General features: G+C 44.4%; 1 protein-coding gene and 1 long non-coding RNA gene across 4 annotated transcripts in view; one reads left to right on the top strand and one right to left on the bottom strand.

The window, feature by feature from the left end:
* Positions 1–16,947, top strand: part of LOC143267306 (uncharacterized) — a 230,488-nt gene that overhangs the window by 117,660 nt on the left and 95,881 nt on the right. The window lies entirely within an intron of this gene.
* Positions 13,498–16,947, bottom strand: part of LOC143267301 (disks large homolog 5-like) — a 143,535-nt gene continuing 140,085 nt past the window's right edge. For all 3 annotated transcript variants that reach the window (XR_013042288.1, XM_076544608.1, XM_076544609.1), the window contains exon 6: positions 13,498–16,172. The gene's annotated coding sequence lies outside the window, so the exon portion shown is untranslated. The remainder of the gene's footprint in view (positions 16,173–16,947) is intronic.

Below are 16,947 nucleotides of genomic sequence, written 5' to 3'. Positions count from 1 at the left end.
ACAGCCTGGACATGAGTGGGAGCAATGAAGGGCGAGGGTCGAGGGAAAGAGAGCGGGAGATCCCACCTGGATCAAGAACAGAGAGGGAGAACAAGGAATAGGAGAACATGAGAAAAGGAAGAAACAAAGTGCTAAAGAGGCCCACAGAAATCCACAAAGATACCCCCCACAAAAGACTGCTGGCAATGGCCGAGAGACAGCCAGGACTGATCTACTCTGGTGATGGGATGGGCAAACACCCTAATAGCTGTGCCATAAACCCCATCCAAGGACTGAGGAATCTGGATGCAGACATCCACGGCTAGGCCCCAGATGGAGTGCTGGGAGTCTAATTAGCGAGAAAGAGGAGGGTTTATATGAGTGAGAATTGTTGAAACCAAGGTTGGATAAAGCACAGGGACAAATAGCCAAATGAATGGAAACACATGAACTATGAACCAAAGGCTGAGGGGCCCCCAACTGGATCAGGCCCTCTGAATAGGTGAGCCAGTTGATTGTCTTGATCTGTTTGGGAGGCATCTAGGCAGTGGTACCAGGTGCTGGGCTCACTGCATGAGATAGCTGTTTGAAACCTGGGACTTATACAGGGATGCTTGGCTCAATCTGGGAGGAGGGGACTGGACCTGTCTGGACTGAGTCTATCAGATCGATCTCAGTTCTGGGGGTGGCCTTGATCTGGAGGTGATGGGAATGGGGCTTGGGTTGGGGGGAATGGGAGGGTGGCAAGAAGGGGGAGAACAAGGGAATCTGTGGCTGTTATGTAGAACTGAATAGTATTGTAAATTAAAATTTAAAAAAAAAACAATAAACCCCCAGCTGCAGAAACCTTTAAAAAAAAGTATCCAAAACTACCTGGAATTTTCAGAGCTCCATCTCTCCCTGCTGAGTCCTAGGGTTAAAGGAGTGTGACACCACACTTGAGCCAAAAACCTAGATTAAGAATGAACAGTTGAAAGTTGCATTTTATTTATGAAAATACAGTCATTAGACTCAATGGTGGCTTAAAGGGGCATTCAGTATCTATAGTGTATAGCCTTAGCAAAATATCAAATCAAGGAAAAAACAAAAGAAAGAACCAAAAAATAAAGACATCAAATCAAAACAAAGAAAACCAAAAACTCAATGCAAGAAAACCCAAAGACAAACAAAAAAATTTACATGAAGCAGAGTTCTCTTCATGATGATTTAGTGGCACTGTCCTACACTCTGTGACTGACTTAGGGCATAGAGTAGGAATGAAGCCACAGATTGTAATACCCTTTTCAAGACAAATGTAGCCATGACATTTGGGGGCTTTGTAGGTTAAGTACTTGCCAAGGTTGATCCTATGCTATGTTGGCCACTAGATGATTCTGTTAGGCAACATGTGTCTATGTTCCTTGCCTATTCAAGACCAAAAAAGGACATGAGGAGCTGCTGCTATCCAAAGACATAAAAGCTCCTGGTGATACCACATCAGAATCCTTTCTCGGGACAGTTCACTTCAGTCAAGGCTGTGACACAGGAAAATCTGCAGTTGATTTCCTAATGGACAAAAGAAATGACTAAGATGACTAGCAAGGGATTGTTGTCATCTCTGTAGAGCATTAACTTCAGCATCACATGTGCATGACATGCAGTAGCTTCAGCACTGGACTGGAGTGAGAAGATGATGCTTCTTGTTTGGGATGTCTGGATAGCAGGATGAAATCAACATAGTCTCCCATCGCATGTCCCCCTCCACATACAAAGTGCCGAGGACTCAGTCAGCTCATAGAATTTCACAGTAAAAACTTTTCAGAGTAACTGTGAGCAGAAACAGATCCTCCCTCCGTGTTGCTGTGCCCCTCACTGAGACCACTTGTTGGTGGATGTCAGCATTCTGCATAGTTCTTGGTGTTTTTTTTTATTTGTAGTAGGAAGATTTCCTGTGTTCCACCTGCCACTCACCAAATCTCTCCCACTCGTGTCCCTCAAGTAAACACACAGAGGCTTATATTAATTATAACTGCATGGCCATGGCTCAAGTCTTCTGCTAGATAGCTCTTATATCTTAAATTAGCCTTTAACTATTAATCTGTGTATCACCACATGTTCCATGGCTTTTCCTGCATGCCAATACATGTTGCTCCTTGGGCAGCTCACTGGCGTCTCTCCCAGCCTGCTTCCTGTCTCTCTCTTTGAATTTCCTGTGCACCTCTAAGCTGCCTTGCCATAGGCCAAAAGGTTATTTATCAACCAATCAGAGCATACAGAAAGACATTTCCCCTTTTCTGTCTAAACAAAAAGAAGGTTTTTAACTTTAACCTCTTAAAATTACATAAAACAAAACAGTTATCTAGCAAGAATTACAGTTACATTATCTAGTCTATTTGTATTTGGCAAAATAAAAAAATATTCTATCTATCCTATATTTATGAGTCTAAAGTTTCATATCTAACTTATGTTTTATCATAACCAAGGAAAAGTCATTTTCTGTGTCAGTCATCCTGACCCCAATGCCAAGGTCCAGTGCAGTAGTTCTCAACTTGTGGGGCATGACTCCTGTGGGGTTAAATGACCCTTTTGAGGGGTTGCCTACAACAACAGGAAAACACAGATTGTTACATACAATTTATAACAGTAGCAAAATTATACTTATGAAGTAGCAAGAAACAATTTTATTGTTGAGAGGGTCACCAGGACAGAAGGAACTGTATTAAAGGGTTGCAGCATTAGGAAGGTTGAGAACCATTGCTCTAGTGAGAGGTCAATAAATCTCAGTCCTAACAGCCAGAGACTCTGGTGTGGACAACCTCTATAATCACCCTTCTTTGAAAGCTCAAGGCCTAGGCTTCTCAGCCTCTCTTCCTAAAAGGAGCCTTGTAGATGTAGGAAGTTCAGGGCTACAAGAATCATATTCCAAGCTGGCAGAGTAGCTAAGAGCATTTGCTGCTCTTCAAGAAGATCCTTGTTTGGGTCCCAGGACATGTGTTGGGTGGCTTACAAGTGCCTCCAATTCCAGCAGCAGAAGGTCTGACAGAGTCTTTTAGCCTGGAATAGCCTCACGTATGTAAAATCCACACGAACAGACACCCCCCAAAAACATAAATAAAAATAAATCTTGAAAAACCATATTCTCATGCCATTCAGGTTGTCCCATGTCAAATAGACCTGGCTGACTCATTCAGCTCACACATTAGGCATGATTAATAAAGTTAAATCTGAGCTGTATATCATCAGCTGGGGTTAATATTAGAAATAAGCCAGGGGCTGGAGAGATAGCTCAGCAGTTAAGTAACTGACTGTTTTTCCAGAGAGCCCAGGTTCAATCCACAGCACCCAAAACTCCAGTTTCCAGATATCTGGCACCCTCGCACATATACATGCAGGCAAAATGCCAATACACATAAAAACAAATAAATCTCTAAACCAAAAATAAAGCTGGGCAGTGATGGTCCACTCCTTGGAACCAGTACTCAGTAGGCAGAGGTAGGAAGATCTCTGTGAATTCGAGGCCAGCCTGATCTATAGAGCAATTTCCAGCACAGCCAGGGCAATAGAGAGAAACTGTGTCTTGAAAAACTGTAGAAGAAGAGAAGGAGCAAGAGGAGGAAGAGGAGAAAGAGGAGGAGGAAGAGGAGGAAGAAGAGGAGAAGGAGGAGGAAGAGAAGGAAGAAATAAGCCAAGCTGGGAAAAATGGCTCACTGAGTAAAGTACTTTCCACAGAAGAATGAATACCACATTTGAATTCCAGAACTCATGTAAAGCTCAGTGTGGAAGTTATTTTATCTAATCCTACTGTTCCTATAGTGAGCTGGCAGACAGAGACAAAAGAACCAATAGAAAATATCATCCTGAGTATAGTAACCCAGACTCAGAAGAACAAAGGTGGTATGGACCCACTCATAAGTGGTTACTAGAAGTAAAGCAAAGGATAACCCGACAACAACCCACAACTCCAGAGAAGCTAGCTAACAAGGAAGACCCAAAGAGGGATGCATGGATTGCCATGGGAAGGGGAAATAGATGAGATCTCCATGAGTGAAATGGGGGTGATGGATAGGCAATAGGGTAAGGCATGAGTGATGAGAACATAAGGGAATGGGATGGTTGAGCTGGAACAGGGAGCGAGAGGGAAAGCAATGAAAGAGATACCATTATAGAGAGAAATAACATGGGGATAGATTGAAACCCGGTGCTGTGGAAGTTGCCAGGAATCCCCAAGGATGACCACAGCTTAGACTACTAGAAATAGTGGAGAGGGTGAACTGGACTGGCTTGCCCCAGTGACCAGATCGGTGAATACCCTGTCTTCACAGAGCTTTTCTCCAATGACCGATGGAGGCAGATGCAGAGATCCACAGCCAAACACCAGGCAGAGCTCCAGGAGTCCAGGCAAAGAGAGACAGGAGGCATTCTATGAGCAAGTGCATCAGGATCATGATGGGGAAATCTGCAGAGATGACCAAACCAAACTAGTGCGAACTTATGAAATTTGGATCAAAGGCAGTGAAGCCTGCATGGGACTAGACTAGGCCCTCTGCACGCCTAGAAAACTAACTGTGTAGCTTGATTGGCTTGAAGGGGGGAGAGTTGGAGGTAGAATCAGAATCCATCCCTGGTGTATGAAGGAGCTTTTTGGAGCCCACTACCTATCATGGGACACCTCATGCAGCCTTGAGGCAGGGGGAAGGATTTGGACTTGCCTCTACTGGATGTGCCTCCCCTTGGAAGGCCTTGCATCTTGTGGAGAGTGATGGGGTGGTCTGCTGGGGGTGGGTCGGGGGGAGGACTGGTGTGGTGGTGGGAGGGAAGAGGTGGATCTCTGATTGATGTGTAAAATGAAAAAACCTTTTCTTAATAAAAAAAAGTGGAGAAAAAGAAAGTAACACAGGGCTGGTTTTCCAGGCACACACAGTGGCAAACACAATAAAGAGGAGCAACTTGGATGGATCAGCTGAAAAAGAACTCACCATGAAGCCTTATGACCTAAGTTTGTTCCTGGGAACTCATGTAAAGTTGGAAGGAGAGGATATACTCCCCAGATTTTCCCTCTGATCTTCACATGCAAGCAATGGCATGCACACAACTCTCTCTATACAGAGAAAAAAATACAATCCAAAGAGACCCTGTCTCTAAGAGGAAGGCAAGCACCAGGACCTAAGACCAATCACTGACCACAATACCCATGCTCACACTCACACAAACACAAATGCACACATGTGCACACATGTGCACACACACACACACACGCACACACACACACACACACACACACACACACACACAACACAGTTTAAAAAGAGCAACAACAAAATCCCCCATCTAGCCTGCACTGTCTCACAACTCATTCAGACATCTTTTAAATATTACCTGGTAGACTTATGAATTTTCAAGTTTGACACTCAATCCAGTCACCCAGCAGAAATGGATCTAGACCTGAATGGTCAAGTCTCAAGTTCTAGTCACCACTCTGCATGCCCTGGGAGTCATCCAGAGCTAGAAGTCTGTGTATAAGCTTTAGGAAAACACATACTAGGCACCACTGTTCTGTATAAAGTCTTGGTATATTCTTACTCATCCCTCTTTCAGGAATTGTCTTGAGCCCCACAACCATGACTATAACAATGCCAAGGCCTCACAGAACTGGTGCCTTTGTGGAATGCAGTTGATCTAACCATCTTTAGACCTTCTGACACAAGAGCCTCCATCTAAGCTGGGTGTGTTTCATTTTGCTCTCTGTCTGTCTCCCTGGGGAGATGTAAGCAATGTGAGGTTTGATTTGTTGAATAGTGCTCATTTTCAATGCGGCTACAGGGCCTGCTGTACAGTAAGCACTGCTGGAGATGTTGTGAATGTGTTGCTCTGATTGATTGATAAATAAAATGCTGATTGGCCAGTAGCCAGGTAGGAAGTACAGTATAGGCAGGATAAGCAGAGAAGAGAATTCTGGGAAGAGGAAGGCTGAGTCAGGAGCTGCCAGCCAGAGACAGGAAGCATGATGTGAAAGTACCTGTAAGCCACTAGCAACATGGCAACTTACAGATCAGTAGAAATTGGTTAATTTATGATATAAGAACTGGATAGAAAGAAGCCTGGCCATTAGCCCAAACAGGTAAATAATATAAGCATCTCTGTGTTTATTTGGATCTGAGTGGCTGCAGGCCAGGGTGGGACTGGAGATTACTCCAGCAACAAAGCACTTTAAACATGCAAGCCAGAAGTAGGACATGGTGGCCCTTGGCTTTGATCCCAGCACTCAGAAGGTAGAGGCAGGTAGCTGTCTATGAGTTTGAGGACGGCTTGGTTTACCACATGAGTCCAGGACAGCCAGAGCCTCATAGTAAGACACTATCTCCAAAAACAAACAAACGAAGAAAGAAAAATTGGGTTGGAGAGTTGGGTCAGCAGTTAAGAGCACCTGCTCATTGTAGAGAATGAGGGTTCAATTCCCAGCAACCATACAGAGGTTCAAACACACTCTTCCAGCCTTTTCAGGCACCAGGAACACATGTGGTGCTCAAACATACCTGCAAGAAAACACTCATATACATAAAAAATGAAATCAATATTTAAAAAGGGAAAAAAACAAAAAGTTAAAATAATATACATATGCAAGTCAGGGGCTTATGAAAAGGCTCAGCAAGTAAAGACTAGTTGTACAAACCTGGAGATGTAAGTTCAATGCCCAGAATTTTCATAAACGTGGAGGAAAATGAAAAATGAGACCAAACAAAGTAGTCTTTAGACCTCTACATGTTCGCATATACAAAATATAATTTGTAAAAATAAAAAAAGAGAAAAGAAATTTTCAAAAAAGACAGCCAAAGAAATGTCACATCATTTATGTTGGAGATATGGCTCTGTGATAGAGCACAGCGAAGGGCCTGTTTCCATTCTTAGCACCTAATTAAAACACACTAAATATGTGGAAGGAAATGAATTCAAGCTCCAATGTTCCCTGAATTTAGCATGAAGGAGTGAGGGTCCTGGAGCCCAGAAGACCTGCCTGGAATCCCTGCTCCCTATGACATTGTCCCTCATCTGACCTGGAGCCTGGCTCAGGGGGCCACTTTGCTGAAGAATCCCTCTTTTTAAGGACTACACAAGCCAAAGCCTATTGTCCTTGAACTTTTTAACAAGGCTACATTATAATTTTGCCAGACAGGGTGCTTCGTAGAGCCAGATCCAGGACAATAAGTAATGATGCTTCCTCACTTCCTCCCCCATTCCTGCCTGCAAGTCTAGGGCCCATGCCTAACCCCAACACAAAAATGCTTCTAGCATATACCACTATGGGTAATTTATTTAGGGGTCTCTAAATAATTACTTAAGTGTCACCATGGTTGGAGAGTGGCCATGGAGATTGGAGCAGAAAATGTCCCCATGGAGCCATTACTGACAGGGGTCTGCATCCTCATTGATAATTGTTTTCACCATGGTCTTTTGAATGATTTTTAAAGCTATGGTGAGTGTGAGGATGCATAAGAACACACAAATGAAGCTCAGACAACAATTTTGGGAAGGGTTGTTCTCTCTATCATGTGGGTCCCAGACAAGAAACTCAGGTGTGTAGTCTTGGCAGCAAGTACCTTTACCTGCTGAGCGATCTCACCAGCTAATCACCTCAATCAAGTAATTTTATAAGGTGTGCCCAAAGAATGAATGATTGTCTTAGTGAAAGTCCCTCTTCAACAAATGTAGACCGTGGAGGAAGCTGTGGAGGATGGTGTGTAGGTGGGAGCTCTACCTCAACCCCTGGCACCCTGGCATCACTATACCCAAAGAGTCTGGAATGTTCTGATGGAAGATCCACCTCAACTCCCCTCCCCCATCTTTTCCCCCAAACCGGCTCCTTCAGAGTCCACCAAACATAGCTTCTTCCCCAGAGAGGCTCAAGACCACTCCCATGGGGTATATAAGCTGTATCCCAGAAAACAGGCCTGTGGTTCTTCTGGTCTCTCTTCCCTGTCTCCTCTCTAAGGACCCAGGAAATCATCCAGGAATGCTTTATCCATTAAAACTGGGCTTTTCCTAATTTGGATTGCTGTGTCAGTGGAGAGGCCTATCAGTGTGCACAAAGACAATCTGGAGGTTCCACCGAGGGGGTGGGGGATTTCTTTCCCACTGGCCCAGGATAATGTGGTACGAAAACTATCCTGTCCCCTACACCTGCTCTTTGACAGACTGAGATCACTCCCAGATTGGTAATTTTCCATTCTAAATCATTGCCTAGCCCTAGGGCGTCTTCATTTTTTCAAGATGTCCTGTCAAGGACTTGTCCACGCCAGGCCCCCTGACCTGTTCCAAAGCAAGGGGCTGCCTTTGTTCCATGGGACTCCTTCTCCAGAAGATATTCTGTTGAAGGGAATTTCCCACACACCCTGTTTTTGACCCAAGACTTACCACAATGGACACATTGTGCTAGGCTTCAGGTCCCCAGCATAGACTTCAGAAATGGTGCTTGCCATTCAAAGCTTGATCCCAAAATGTGCCTGGAGGTCTTTCACAAAATCTATTCAAATTTTGGCTATCTGATATAATTGGACAGAACTGGCCTACATCCACTTTTTTTGGGGGGGGTTTGCATTCCTACCTTTCTCTGGGGCCATGAATCTAAGACCCAATTCTTCCTCCTTACCTTCCTTCCATTGCTCCCCCCATCTCCCAATGCCTCAACCTACACACTGACCCAAGGCCTCCAAGTCATCCCCAGATTCTTCTTATACTCCATCTCACCCAACTCCTGCCTACCCACCCATTTCATTTTTCAGTCAGTGCCAGATGTTAGAAAAAAGTTAAAAGGGCTGAGGAGGATCCCCAAACTCTCCTACAAGAATTGGTGAAAATGGCTTCTAAAGTTTTAATGCTCAAGAACGACAGCCGAGTCAACCCAACAGACAAGGCTCCAACAGAATATGCTCCAAGCCCAAGCCTTAGCAGCTGCTCTGAGGCCACCAGGGACCTCCCACAAGGGGTACAAGAGAAGTTGGCCATGAGGCTCCATCCCACTGGAGTTCAGCCCACAGTCAACTCTGACAAAACTTGCTTCAAATTTGGCAAGCAGGGACACTGGTCACAGTATTGCCTTGACCACACTGCCGTCCAGGAGGCCATGCCCAATCTGCAGACAGCCTGGGCACTGGAAATCAGAATGCCCCCATGCAAGCTCATCCTCTATGGCATGCCATGGAGGTGCAGCCTCACCAACACTGGCAACTGAGAACTCCTAAGCTTGCTGGAGACCTGACCCTGCCTAGACCTGCTGACTCCCATTACCCTCTCCAAGCCTAGGGTGACCCTGCAGGTAACAGGTAAGTCCATTGACTCTCTTTTGGACACAGGAGCTACCTATTCTGTTTTGGCATCTCAATCAGGTTCTACAGTTCCCTCACCAATTTCTGTCATGGGGGTGGATGGGATCCCTTCCTTCCTACTTATGACCCTGACACGTCCCTGTATCCTTGCAGGGCGATTCTTCTCACACTGTTTTTCTGGTCACACTTGCTTGTCTTGCACCTATGCTTGGTCACAATATTGTCAGCCTTTTGGGGGCCATACTCGCCTTGGCCGCCACACACTCCTGAGTATTTCACAGGTCCATTCCCAGGGGCCCTCCAGAGATGTCAACCTCTGCACCAGCTTCGATGACACCAACCAGGCAAGGATTGGCATGGGGAATTCACTCACATGTCCACACCTCATAACTATGGTTGACACCTTTATCCTCAGGAAAGGTTGAGAAGGCCAATGGACTCATCAATCAACAGTACACCAAGCTTTCCATTGATCAGGTTATCTTGCCCCTAGCTTCTTCCCATTGCCCTTACCTCCCTCTGGGGCACCCCACCCTCTCCTACAGGTTTGAGTCCTTATGAGCTCCTTCATGGAAGGCCTTTCCTCATCAATCACCACCAGAAGCCCAAACACCCCCATTGCCTGTGTACCTCCTCTACCTCTCTCTTCTGAGGTCCCTTGTCTATTCTTTCTGAGAGCTGGAACAAAACCCAGGACAATCATTTCACACTATGGCCTGGATGGGAGCAGTCCTTGCTCTCAATAGTGACACCCTAGCTCAGGCCCTACTTCTTGCTGTCTCTCTTCTGTGAGGAGATGCTTTTCCTCACCTTGGGAATTACAGCATGTAAGACATGGAGCTCTGGCTCTTCTGTAAACAGCCACAGTGACAGATTTTGGTGTGAATTTAAAGTAGCCCAGCATTTCAGTATTTGCAGCATCTGACCAGGAGCCATTACTGACAGGGATCTGCATCCTCCTTGACAAATGATTTCACCATGGTCTTTTGAGTGATTTTGAAAAGCTGTGCTAAGTGTGAGGATGCATAATAACACACACATGAAGCTCAGATGACAGTTTTTGTAAGGTTTGTTCTCTCTACCACGTGGGTCCCAGGCAAGAAACTCAGGTGTGTAGGCTTGACAGCAAGTACCTTTACCTCCTTAGCCACCTCACCAGCTAATCACCTCAATCATGGAATTTGATAAGGTGTGCATCAATATTTATGTTCTCTGAGTAGATCTCTGTGTTTATTAGTAAGTGTAGATTCTATCCACTGCCCATAAAATGATTGCCGTAGTGAAATTCTCTCTTCAAAAAATGTAGAATGTAGAGGATGCTGTGGAGGATGGTGTGTGGGTGGGAGCTCCACCTCAACCCTTGGCACCCTGGTATCCCTATACCCAAAGAATCTGGAATGTTCTGATGGAAGAACCACCTTAACTCCTCTCTCCTGTCTGTTTGCTCAAACCTGACCCTTCAAAGCCTGCCAAGCACAGCTCCTCCCCAAACCTGCCCCTTCAGAGCCCATCAAACACAGCTTCTCCCCCAGAGAGGCTCAAGACCACTCCCACAGGGTATATAAGCTGCATCCCAGAAAATAGACCCATGGTTCTTCTGGTGTCTCTTCACAGTCTCTTCTCTCAGGGGCTTAAAAATCACCCAAGAAGGCATCACCAATTAAACTAAAGCTTTTCCAATTCAGTCCCATTCGGTTTAATTTGGATTTAATTTGCTGCATCGGCAGAGAGGCCTTCAGGTTGCAAAGACTTCTCAGTTGGAGGTAGGAGGTTGGATGACGGGGTCTGGAGGACTTAAAGCCTCTGTGGAGCCTCCCTTTGGTTGTAAGCTACACTCTGGATGTCATTGTGTTCTTAACTTTTCTTTTCCTTTAGCCACTAGAGCTAGGATTAACCTAGGATCATGTGCATGCTAAATAACTGCTAGACTACTGAGTTACATCCCAGGTCTGGAACTCCTTTTATCTTTCACAATTACAGGGCAGAGAGAAGAGAGTCGGCTCTCAATTTGTCCACTCCAAGACTGGTCCCTGGAATGGCTGACAGAATGCACTCAGGACTGGGAAAGTAGCTGGGCAGTGGTGGCACAGGCCTTTACTCTCAGCATTTGGAAGGCAGAGGCAGGTGGATCTCTGAATTTGAGGCCAGCTTGGTCTACAAAGGGAGGTACATCCAGGATAGCCAAGACTGTTACACGGAGAAACCATGTCTTGGAAGAAAGAACAGTAAAGCAAACAAAAAATCCACCTGGGATGTTTAGCTATCTGGGAGACCAAAGAGGGGCATAGTCCATACTGGGCACTAAGGACACTTTAGCCTTCGAAGAGTTGACAGAAAACTACTATCTGTCTACACAAATCGTAATAGAAGAAGCCACGTTAATCTACAAATCTGGTATCATTTATCAAACCAGTCAAACACTCTGCTGAGGACCCACAGTTGAGCAAGGCATAGCTGGTCCCAGGCTGCTTCCAGATACTGAGAAGATGGACAAGGAGACACACTCAATATAGTAGCAGCTTGGTAATGTGGCCTAAACCATGTCATACATTATTTCAAGTGTGTCTATAGAGGACACTTTCTACTCAGAGTTAGCTCAGAAAGAGGTGTTCTATGACAGACAGTGACCAAAGCATCCACTAGGCTTTTCTGACTGCTGAGATTGTAAAAGTACCAGTTTGTTAGCACCTGTTCATGGACCCACAGGATTATTTCCTCCACACTTGAATTCTCTGATTTACAACCAGAATCAAAAGTCAGATCCGCTCCAGGGAGCTATAATTATAAAACAGTCACCTGAAAGAAATCCTTCCTCAATATACTCTGAGATCTGCCATGGTCAAGGGCAACTTCAACTGTCCCTCTCTTGTCCCAAGCTTGCATGGGCATGCTCTCCACCAGAAGCAAGTATCTTCTGCTGCAGGCTACATGTCCTGTGCCTACTCTGGAGCTTCCTAACAACACAGCTTAGCTGGAGATTTTTCTTGCTATCAAGGATTCCTTACCAGGAACCCAGGCCCAAGTAGGGTCATCTCAACTCTGCATTTTGTCAGATGTGTCAAATACACCTGGAATGTTTAGCTATCTGGGAGACTAAAGAGGGGCATAGTCCATACTCGGCTCTAAGGACAGTTTAGCCTTTGAAGAGTTGACAGAAAACTACTATCTGCCTACACAAATGCTAATAAAAGAAGCCACATTAATCTACAAATCTGGTATCATTTATCAAACCAGCCAAACACTCTGCTGAGGACCCACAGTTGAGTAAGTCATAGCTGGTCTTCTTCTCCAACCCCAACTATAAGTAACACTGGAGCATGATCTTGAACCCACGGAGATCAGTGGTGACACCAGAGCCCTGCATAGGCACCAGGCTGCTTCAGAAAATTAGCATGCCTACCACATGTACCCATCCCTACACATCTCCAGAGACTTTTTCTTTGATCGGAGGTGATCCAGTTCAACCTATACAACACATAGGGCTTCAAGATCAAAAGCCAATTGCAGGAGCTAGAGAGAGAGCTCAAAGGTTAAGAGCATTTGGTGCTCTCCCACATGAGTATAACAACCAGTTATAATGGGATCTGTTTCCCTCTTCTGTCCTCTTCAGGAACTGCAGTCATGTCTAGCACAGATGTACAATAGGAAGAACACCCATTCACATAAAGTAAAAATAAATAAATCAAAAAAGAAAAAAAGTACACCAAATGCATGGTCAAGGCCAACAGCATCTACAAAAATCTATTTCCCAAAGTGACTTGGAAGGTCCTTATCTCTGTTGTGTGGTTATTAATGACGATGTGTTGTAAAAATAAATAGAGGCAGATAACGATGGGTTTCCTGATTTATTTTAGACTCTCTTAATGAATGGTTTTATTTCCTGAGAGTCTGTAGAGCAGTAAAGGTGCATTTCTCAATAGTTCAGTCCTGATGATCATTTCATGAAAGTGGGTCTATAGAGTACCGTATTTTAGGAATAGTTAAATATATGACAGCATGGAGATAGTATGAATACTGAGTCCACCATAAAGTGTGTATTCAGGGAGTAAACGTGGCAATCCATACCCAAGACACCAATCCCCTGTGTCACCCTGGAATTGTAGAAGGAAATTATGTAACGCAGGCTGCCTGGAAATTGCAGAGATCCATCTCTAAGAGTGAGAACTAGGGTTACAGGAGTATGACAGCACACACGACAAAACAAACTCGTCCACATGTGAAAAGTTTGAAATAGCTTTTTATTTTAAACATAAAGAATATATTTTTAAAGGGGGCATTAAATGGGTTATCAACACCATTAGCCTTATCAAATTTTGAAAATCAGTAACAAGAACAAATAACAACAAAATAACAAACCCATAACGAAAACAATTAAGATACAGAACCTAAACCAAAAATCAAAAACAAAATTAAGCTATGCAGAATTCTCTCACTGCAGACTGAGCAGCACAGACCTGGAGCCTGTGACTGGCGTTGGACAGATGGTAGGTAGCAAGGGAGTCAATGATTGCAACAGCCTTTTCAAGATGAGCATAGCTATGCCTCTTTGGGGCTTTATAAGTGAGTTTTCAGCAAGTTCAAGGATAAAAATGCTACAAGCTCTGGCTCAAACACTGTTGAATTCACTTGAGTCATCTTCACTAAAGTATTCTTGATGGTCCATCAGGATGAGCACTGATTTATACACCCGGACTCCTCCTGGATGCCCAGTAGCTCTGGCTATGCTTCAGCGTTTCTTCAAAGCCCTCTCCTGTTCATCCTTAGCAAGAGTGGAATCCCAAACACCTCCATGTGCAAACACACCATAATGTCTACCTGGGCCAAGGCTTTTCCTCAGCTGCAATTTTTCCATCCCAAAGAGATAAATCTTCTGAAAGTTAAACTTCCTAATGTACAGTAATACATTTGCACCATACAGTTTCTGAGTCACCCTGGTGGTTGTTCCCGAACCCTACAGCTTTTTTATTTTTTATTTTTAGGCATCCTGCATGTCTGGATATAGTGTTACTTTCTCAGCTCTGAACTGCATGCTGATCCTCCTGCATTTAATGCTTTGTCCATTCACAAGTCTCTACATTTTGCTTTATACTAACTCCTGTTCCATGAATTAGAAACATACACCTTCAAATATAGCATCAGGTCCTAACTTAATGAAACATGCTTGATTGCATACGTCCTCATCAACAAATCATATCATTTCCACTCATCTTTAGGCTTAAAATAAACACAGTAATCCATTATGATTCTCTCTGTTGGGAATCAAGGCCACATGGTGAATAAATTGTAGGTCCTGAGAATCTGTCTTCATCCAATATTCAAAAAGTAAGAATTGTCCCAAAACTCAGGTTTATGATAGATAAGATTGTGATATATGTAGGTCATCTGGGGTCATGCCTGAATCTCATCAGCTGCAGGCACAACACTGGCAGCACACTCAGGCCGTTTTCCCTGCACGTCATGATGCTGTACTGTCTAGTTGGTCTACTATGACATGATGCACAGGTGATTCCCTTACACGTTTCCTTTATACTCAGCAAGATCTCATCCTAAAGCTGGGGCTGGAAATCCACCTCCCTGCACTGGATATAGGGTGCTATTTCGTCTTTGGAATGGCACATTCTATACACATGCCATTCAGCTGATGTTCATGTGATCCATAAACACCTGACACAGCTCTTGAGCATCAGAACATTATCTGAGCTTTCTCAACCAAATGACTGCTAGGCCCTATCACTGATAAGCCCTTGGCTTATTCATAGAGCACTCTGTGAGACACTAAGGGACATTTTCTGGTGAATTACAGCTCTCTGCTGGCATAATATACACAGACTTGGCCACCTGATCTGTGAAGAAGTTCTGCAGCAGGATGAACCTGCAATGTGTTGGCCACTATGAAATTGTTTCAGTCAGCATTTGCCTGTGTGATTATTCAAGACCCACAACTCCATAAGGATCATTGAGTGTCGACAAAGGTCAAAGGTGACTCTGACACTTTCTACAGATCCTTTTCAGGTCTGATCCCTTCAGTCCAGATGTGAAATTGAGAATCCCCATTGATCCTCGTAATGGAAGATCTAATAACTCCTACATGGAAAGAGGGACTACTTTCACATCTGTGGGGACTGTCTTCAGCCGTACTTCTGCATGTCATGGAGTCAGTCTGATTCAGCACTGCACTGGAGAGAGAATCCTATCCTTTTGGGTGTGGTTTGTGTGGATAACAGCATGACATCAAAAAAGTCTTCCAAGTTGATTTCCTGCCACAAATGGAGGGCTGAGGACTCAGTCAGCTTGTGAAAGTCCTTGACCATAAACTGACATAGTAAGTTTTGTATTTCAACATCTCCTGCATCCATGGTGTTGTATTCCCCATTGGGGCCATTTGCTGGTGGATGTCAGGGTCATGAGTTATTATCTTGTCAGGTTTTTTTTGTATCTCAGTCTTATTTTGATGCTTTCTTTTCTTCAGGAGTACTGAGCCAACAGACACTAGGATCAGATTGGGTCTGGATGACCTGGAGGTCAGGTGGTTTTTGCTTCATGGAAAGTTCAGAGCTATGATGGGGTTCTATTTCTGAGGAGGCCTTGATCCTAGGGTGAATGATGCCATCTTTCAAGGTGTCTGCCTTCCTTTGGCCTAATCAGTTTCTCAATCAGTATTGTCAATAAGGAAAGGGAGTCAAGGCCCAGAAGCAGGCATCCAGGGTAAATGGCTAGGCACAACCAAGGCCTATTCACACACAGGAAATAAAATAATAGGGAGACAGTGCATAATAATCCAGAATTTCCCGGAGATTGGGCTCAGCAGGTGGCTCCTGGTTTACCAGCTCCTTCTGAAGCAGGCTCTCATCCTGGGCTGTGGCCTATTCCAGCTCATGTGTCAGTTTCTCTGACCTAGGAGTGAAAGGCAGTTAGGACACAATCCTGCTGGGGACCTGCCATTGTCAGCTGTTAAACTGCTGCCTCCCACCACCTCAACTGTGCTGGACGCTCAACATGGATCTTTTGACTGAAGTCGTTGTTTTTACCCACAAGGAATAAGAGTCACAGAGTAGTTGGGCATAGAACTTTCCTCAGCCCTTAACACCTGTAAGAATTTGGCTAAGTAATGTTTTTCTTCTGTTCTATTAGAAAGAAAGGGTCTTTCTTTTACAGTCTGGGGACATCATTTTGTAAAAGCAACAACTTATTAATAACAAAGTCATCAGCACAAGAGTGATACTCATTATTCATGATGAATTACTGACCAACCACATCATTTTATTGATAGCCATATTGCAGCCTTGCGTTCTAGACACTCAAACAAGGTTGTGAAGATAGCTGAGGACTCATGCCCAGGAGGCACCTTGAACATGACCAACATGCAAGACAGAATCATTCAGTAATCCTAGAGCAGCATTTCCTGAGATGTGTGCATGAGAACACTGGCCCTGATGGACTCTGGGATGAAACAGAAACTTGTGATTTCCTAACCAGAACTAGGAATCTGCATCCTGACTCTTTGACAGTCTGTTACAGAACACTCCTGAAAAGTTTCTGATCTTCCCTGCAGCTGAGGCATCTGCCTAGGTTCATTCTGGAAAGTCCTTAACCTATTCAATCCAGAGAACACTTGTCCCAGAAAATGGGAAAATGATGCACAGCACAGTATTCAAAGGTAGGAATCTCT

This window comes from Peromyscus maniculatus, chromosome 9 (assembly GCF_049852395.1).
Source record: "Peromyscus maniculatus bairdii isolate BWxNUB_F1_BW_parent chromosome 9, HU_Pman_BW_mat_3.1, whole genome shotgun sequence".
NCBI classification, from domain to species: Eukaryota; Metazoa; Chordata; class Mammalia; order Rodentia; family Cricetidae; genus Peromyscus; species Peromyscus maniculatus.
This window is presented reverse-complemented; position numbering and strand designations above follow the sequence as displayed.